Raw genomic sequence first — 6802 nt, forward strand, 5'->3', positions numbered from 1 at the left:
CACATTCTGTTTTCAAACATCAAGTTTTTGAATGAGGGTCCTAAACAATTAACTTTCTTTTGCAGTAAATGCCAGATTCTCCAGTTCAGGAATATGATAAATATATTTGGTTTGGATAAGCTCAGTGTTTTGCTTCTTCATTCATAATTTGACAGCAGCAACATTTTTTTTTAATTTATCACTCGGAAATACACACAAGAAGAGACTGCGTTGCAGAGAAATGTTGCGCTGAACGTGATATTCCAACTTGTATATAGTTTTATTGGTAGCCGATATAATATATTGGATTCGAATATCCATAATACGCTGACTATATTGGAATCGTAAACCCTTATTGGATCCCCATACGACACATGGGGATCCAATAAGGGTTTATACGGTATTGGATTCCAATATTTTCAGCGTATTATAGATATTGGAATCACATAACAAATCCTTATTGTAATACAATACAATAAATGTAATGTCTTCCAATACACTGTCTATATTGTATTGCAATACAATAAAAAGATATTGTTTACCAATATCCATAATACGCTGTTTATATTGGGGTTTTCCAATAGGGGTGTCCGGGAAAAAGGGGACCCTGGTGGTTGAACTGAGCCCGGAGTATGTTTGGACCCTTCGGGGCCCTCCGGGCGAGGCAATACACCGCTTCGGCCCCTGCTTCTCGTTGACGGGTGTCCTGGCTTGGCCCGACCAGGATGATTCAGTCAGTCGCCTCTACTACCCTTTTCTTCCTTCTTTCACTTTTCCTCCCACCTCTGTCTCTTTTCTTCTACACTCTCTTCCTTCCTTTTTCTCTTTCTTAGGCGGCAAAGACCAACCTTGAGTGGAAACAGGACCTGTCCCTGCAACCATACTAGAGTATAGTGCCCGGGTAGCACTGGTAGTGTAATTGTGTCAGCCAAGCCCTTCTAGTTATGGCACATTACCTACCCCCTTGTTGGGCTCCGTGGTGGGCGGTGCACCCGGGCACTGAACTTCCCTTTCCATCTATATGGGTTCTAAACAAAACAACACTGATCGGGCTCTGAAAAGGGTCGGCACCGAAGTAAAAGGCCATTCCGCACAGTGTATTGAATTCTTAAAATTCCCAATGTTTCTAGCACTTCACTCAGCTAGCCGAAAACCCACTTGCAAAATTATCCCCCTTTCTCGTATCAAAGGTGCTTGGAGGTACTATTAGAATACATTTTAAATCCGAAAAGATGGCATCTGGTGACCTTCTTGTCGAAACTAATACAAAACAACAAAGTGAAGCTCTCCTAGCTTTGAACTCCGTCGCAGATTACAAAGTCAGCATAACACCTCATCGCAACCTAAACACCGTACAGGTAGTCATTTCTGAGGATGACTTACTTGAAACATCAGGGACAGAGATCGTTGAGGGCCTTTCTGGGAAAGCGGTGGTAGGTGCGCGCCGCCTCACCATCCGCCGAGACGGTGTTGAACGGAAAACCAAACACGTCATTCTGACCTTTGATTCGACCACACTACCAGAAACTCTGAAGGCTGGCTACCTATGGTGCCGTGTACGGCCTTAGGTGCCGAACCCTCAGAGGTGCTTTAAGTGCCAATGGTTCGTCCATGCCTCACGGAGCTGTAGGGGAGCCGACACTTGCGCCAAGTGCTCCAGCAGAGAGCATGTTGTTGACACTTGTGAGAACAATCCAAAGTGCGCCAACTGTGACGGTCCGCACCCGGCATACTCCCGCTCTTGTTCGTTGTTAAAGCGACAGAAAGAAGTCCTTACTCTAAAGGCAAAGAAAAATATTCCTTACCATGAAGCAAAAAAATGTTTTTCTTTCTTGGCGAAAGCCGGATATGCCGAGGTCGTGCGTAGGGGACCTGCGCGGCCAGTAGTGGCATCGGTGGGAACCCAGACATCTCCGGACGATCTGCGGGTCTCGTCGGAGTCCCCATCTAAACCCATGGGAACGGTGCCAACGGCACCATATCTCAAGCCCAGGGAGGGTGCTGGCCCGCCAGCATCCACCCCCGAGCAGGGGATGGCCCCCTCTGCCTCTGTGCTCCCCCGGGGCCGGGGCCAGCCACCCCGAACCATTGCCCCGAGGAAGCCCGGTGAGACGTCGAAGCAGTTGGCCCCTAAGGGTCAACTGACGACACCACCGGAAGAGCCCATGGAAGGGCGTGGGCTCAGGTCCGACGAAGAGGTTATCCTCTCGGGATCGGAGTCCTCCCTCGCGGCTTCTACTACCTCTAGTGGGAAGCAGAATGATTGCGCGAAAGAGAAAAACGCTCCGCGCATAAAAATTGATTTTAAACCTTAGTAACCCGTTTTTACCCATTTTTGCAGTTTATAACTTAAAGGTTATTTTAATTTTAGCACTGCTATGAGTAAACAATTAGGTACCATGCAATTGAACTCTCGCGGCCTTCTTCGTAATATTGATGACACTAATTTTTTTCTCGATGAGCTTCGTCCTGTTGCACTCTGTTTACGGCAAACCTCTCTGAATGACAAACACACGCAGGATTTTTACATAAAGTCCTGCCCAAAAGCACACTTCGCGTTAAAATAATTATCCGGGTGATAATGCTTTAGTGCTGCTATGTCGCGGATGTCCACCTGGTTAAACAAATCTAGCCGTAAAGCAGTTCGTAGGCTTCCCAGTCGCTTTGTTAAGGAAGGAAAGAACCTTCAGATTCTGAATGGACTACCATTTTCCTAAACGCTGTAACAAAAAAGGACGTATATTCTCTTCCCCGCATCGATAATGCTCTTGACCGTCTACGCCACTCCCGCTACTTTTCGTCACTGAACTTGAAAAGTGGCTACTGGCAGACCGAAGTCCATGAATGGGACCATGAGGAGATCGCCTTTGTCACACTCGATGGGCTGTACGATTTTCAAGTCATGCTTTTCAGACTTTGCACATCACCAGCGGCCTTCCAGCATGTCATGGACACGGTGCCGGCTGGCGTGAAATTGCAGAGCTGCCTCGTCTGCTGAGACAACTTTGTGCTGTGCTGGAGGCCATATAACGGCTCGACGCACGTTTAATCTGACGAAATGTCAGTTTGTCCACGTTGAAATGAAGTTGCTGTCTCACGTTGTAAGCAGCGAAGGTGTGCGGCCTGGTCAAGCGAATACATTCGCCAGAGCCGAATTTCCCCTCCCATCGAATAAAATAGCGGTTCAGAGGTCTGTTGAAATTTTTTCCTACTATCGACGCTTTCAATCGAGATTTCACCAAAATATCGGCTCCGCTGACACGTCTGACAAATGATGCCGTGAAGGTTGAGTGGCAAGAAGAGCATCAGCAACCTTTTGACGAGCTCAAGCGACGCCTCCAGACACCTCCGATACACGGTCACTTCAACATGTCTCCGGAGACGGAACTTCACATGGACGCCACAAAACAGGGCTGGGTGGGGCACTCGTTCGACGGCCGGAGTGAACTCAGCAAGTAATTGCCTATGCAAGTAGGACGCGGTCAAAGGCAGAAAGCAATTATTCCACGGAGAAGAAAGAATGCCTTGCCGTCATCTGGGCGGAAACAAAGTTTCGTCCGAACGTGTGCGAAAGTCCCTTTCCCGTGGTTACTGACAACCATTTGGTCTGCTGTCTCCCGAACCTAAGGTACGCGTCTGGAGTTCGCGCATGGTGGAGTCTCCGACCACAAGGATTTGATATGACTGTGGTCTACATGTCCGGCCGTAAGCACCGAGACGCCGAGTGTTTATCGAGAGCACCTGTCGAGTTGGTGATAGAAAACATCGACGACAACGATGGCGTAGATGATTTTTTTTAGCGCAGTGAACGTCAGCGACGCGGCAGCACAATAATAACGATACACTAAGCTTAGCGCACTCATCGAGTATTTGGAGGAACATGGAAATGCTGTTTCAACAAGTATTCCCACCACACCTGAAAAACTTCTACTTTGGTGAAGTCTACGTTTCTACAAAGAAAACTTCGGCAACAACAACTCGTCGTGGCTGTTCGTTATCCCCACAAGTTTTCCAGCGGAAGTGTTCCAAGCCTGTCATGACGGCCTGACGCCTAGACCCCTGGGATACATCAGCATACCTGCAAAAATTCGCGAAAATTACCACTGGCCCAACCGGTCGCGATGGTCCATCTCTACGTCCAATCGTGCCACGAGCGTCAACGACGCAAGAAACAACCGAAGAGGCCAGCAGGAATTCTGCAACCGATGGCCCGCCCCCTCCCTAAAACTGCTCCCTATGAGCATTTCGGAATGGACTTGCCGGGCCCCACTTCCCACCGTTGGGGATGGGAACCGCTGAATGATCGTGGAAACCGATCATCTCACATGGTACGCCGAGACCAAAGCCCGTCCATCGGGGACTGTTGCTGAAATTGTCAAAAGAACCACGAAACAATTTAAAATCGAATTTAATCCACCGCACGTCGTAAAAGGTGCGAAAAGGAAACCAAAACACAGAAATAGAAAGCCCTCAAAAAGTGTCGCTCGAGAACTTTTAAAAGAAAAGAGGGACTCTTTTATACCTTCTTTTATAGGAAAACGCTCTGCCCTTTCACTGCAATGTATACAAGGTGCCAAAGAAAGTCATCAAATCCACGTCGACTATTGGATGAGAGCCAACCTCACCAGCACCACGTTCAAAAACAATAATTATCCGTCAAATGATTCTTAAATGTTTTGTTGTAATTGTCGGATCTACACTTTGTGCAATAATTAGCAATGAAACGAAAATTGCCGAATTTTATGACGCGCCGAGTTTTGCGCCATCAATCGTGTTGCAAAAGAAGCAAAAGTAAGATAAGACTGCGCCTACCCTGTTTTGCGATTCCTGCTCTCTGCTGAAATACATGGCGTCGGTGGTGATCGTTGACATGGGCGTCATGGTGGAAGCTCATCGTTTCGCGTAGAGCGCTATCCTTGACTGAATTCAAGTTTCGTGTCGCCATGATACCCCAGAACGTCATCGAAGCGAAGATCCACATACTCGTGCGGCGTTGTAGCGGCGGCACTCTCAAGACAGCAGAAACGCTCGTGCCGTCGTCTTTGATTACTTCGACTGCAGTTGTGCTTTCTTACCACTTGTGTCCTCGAACATCGCCCAGATTTTTTTTTTATTTTTTTATTTGCGCATTTCATGTCTGTGCTCAAGATCAAGGTATTATAGGGCTGTGCGGCTGAAGTTTCGCCGCGCGTACGCAGCGCCACTCCTCCCCCTGGCGAGGCGCGCCGATACTTGTTAGAAGTACGAGGAGCAGACGACGCAGGAGGCTGGTGCGCTTGTCGTGCTGGCCTCGACTTCGTAAAGTTATGTACCGAATGCAAAAGGCACCCAAATGTCACAGCATCGTATTATACAGAAAGGTATCCGCCCCCCGAAAAGTTTTGTTTAGTTCCTGGGAGGTGATTCAAGAAAGATCGCCAGAAGCATGAATCGCCAGCTATGCGGAGGACGTTTCTCTCTCTTGTCGCGTGATTCAGTAATGCAGCTACGCTTGCTTGTCACATTATAGGGAGTTTTCGTAGGTCACACGCGAGAGCATGCAGGGGTTTTGCGTTGGTTGGGGGCGGTATGAGCTGGCGCCCGTGGGGCCCGCAATCCGACACTGACGTTCTACGATAAGTTCCTAATGTAATAGCTACAATGGTTCCCCATAGCTGTCTACAAACGAAACCCGAATATGCAGTTACAATTTTTTTATAAAATACTTTAAATTTGGGAACCAAGCTCACTTTGCTTACCCGCCAATTTTGTTCCCCGATGTTAACAAGAGAAAGCGGGTAAACGGCAACAGACTTGGGGAAAAATTAGGCAGATAATCGTAGCCCCTATTGCGTACTGACTTGGACGCGTAATTGAAAACAAATTGACGGCTGTATTTTAGTTTTTCTATATAATATTAAAATGATGTAGTTAGCCCACAACAGGCATAATTACTTCCTAAGTACGTCACAAAATTAGACTCTAGAACCTCCCTGGGTCGACCAATTTGAGCGTGTTGGCGATTTTAGATGTTCCTAATGTAATAGCTAGGATGGTTCCCCGTGGGTGTCGACAAAATAAACCCGATTATGCAGTTACTATTTATTAAACAAGTTTAAATTTGAGAACCCAGCTCACTTTGCTTACTAGCCATTTTTTCATTTTGATACATTAGTAGAGACTGGGTCGAGAAAACTAGAAACATCAACCGTGGACAGAAAGAGGCATCTCTCATACACGGTTAATATTTTTAGATTTTTCGCCCCAGTCTTGGGCGATTCATCTAAATGGTTAATATACACACCGGCTCGCCTGCGCTCTCACAGTATTTCTATCAATTTTGTTCCCCGATGCTTACAAGAGAAGGCGAGTAAGCAGCGAAAGATATGAGGGGAGGCAGATAATCATAGCCCGTATTGAGCACTGACTTGAGCGCATAGTCTTAAAGAGATTTACACTGACGGCCGTACTCTAGATTTTTTTTTATATTATTAAAATGATGTAGTTAACCTACAACAGGCATAATAACTTTCCCAAGTAACTCTAAAACATCAAACCCGGACATTCCTCGGTCAACCAATAGGAGTGTGTTGGCTATGTTAGATGTTTAAATTGAAAGCAGCATAAAAAGGACGAGGACAGTGCACGCCACAAAGGCCAATAACTAAACATTCAGGGCTGAAATTTAAAATCAAGTAATATTTTCTTGCAGAGAGAGAGAGAGAGAGAGAGATGTAATATTGACGATGCTCTCCTGGCACACAGACTCAAGATGTATCAAGTTTAATTGTACCTAAACAGCTAACAAAGCAAATAGTGACGCAAAATTTTTTATTTGTTGTGC

This window comes from Ixodes scapularis, unplaced genomic scaffold (genome assembly GCF_016920785.2).
Source record: "Ixodes scapularis isolate PalLabHiFi unplaced genomic scaffold, ASM1692078v2 ptg001200l_1__unscaffolded, whole genome shotgun sequence".
Lineage (NCBI taxonomy): Eukaryota > Metazoa > Arthropoda > Arachnida > Ixodida > Ixodidae > Ixodes > Ixodes scapularis.